Consider the following 1,173-nt stretch of genomic DNA (forward strand, 5'->3'; position numbering starts at 1 on the left):
CCAACCATCACACTAACACTAATTATAACCATAACCCTAAAGTTAACCCTAAACCCTAACACTAATAACTGAAACACCAACACTAACACTAACACTAATTATAACCCTAACCCTAAACCTAACCATAAATTAAAGTACGTATAACCCTAAACCTAACACTAACACTTACCTAAACCCTAAACCTAAACCTAACACTAACACAAACCCTAATCCTAAGGAAACCCTAAAACTAAACCTAACACTAACCCTAACCCTAAACCTAACCTACGAAGGCTAACCCTCAACCTAACACTAACCGTAATCCTAAGAAAAACCTAAACATAAACCTAACACTAACCCTAACACTAATTGTATCCCTAACTATAACCCTAACCCTAATCCTTACCCTAACTCTAACCCTAACCATAACACAATCCCTAACCCTGAATGTAATCCTAACAAACACCATAAACTGAACCCTAACAATGACCCTAACACTAACCATAAGCCTATATCTAATTCTAAAACTAACCATCACCCTAACCCTAACCCTAAAACTAACCCTAAACCTAACCCTAAACCTAACACTTACTCTAATACAAACCCTAACCCTAATCCACCACCAAATCCTAACACTAAAACTAACACTAATCCTAACCCTAACCTTAAACTAAACTTAACCATAACCATATCACTATGAGTAGACCTAACTATAACCCTAACTCTAAAACTAAACATAACATGAACCCTAACCCTAACACTAACAATAACCCTATCACTAACCCTGACACTAACCATAAACTTGCCAATAACTCTAACACTATTCCTAACCATAACCCTAACCTTAACTCTAACCCTTACTCTAAACCTAACACTAAACGTAACATGATCCCTAACCCTAAATCAAACACTAACCCTAACAGTAACACTTACAATAATATTGAACCTAACCCTAACCATAATACTAATATAACCCTAACAAAAACACTAAATCTAACCCTAATCCTAACACAAATCATACCCTAAACAATAACCCTGACCCAAACGTAACCCTAACCCTAACCCTTACCTAACCCTAACCCAAACCCTAACACTAACATTAACCCTAACATGAAAACTCACCCTAAATCTAGCATTAAAGTTAACCATAACCCTAACACTAACACTAAAACTAACTCTAACTCTGATGCTAAC

The sequence above is a fragment of the Marmota monax genome, unplaced genomic scaffold (genome assembly GCF_021218885.2).
Source record: "Marmota monax isolate L192 unplaced genomic scaffold, Marmota_monax_Labrador192_F-V1.1 WCK01_AAM20220418_F8-fsc00257, whole genome shotgun sequence".
Lineage (NCBI taxonomy): Eukaryota > Metazoa > Chordata > Mammalia > Rodentia > Sciuridae > Marmota > Marmota monax.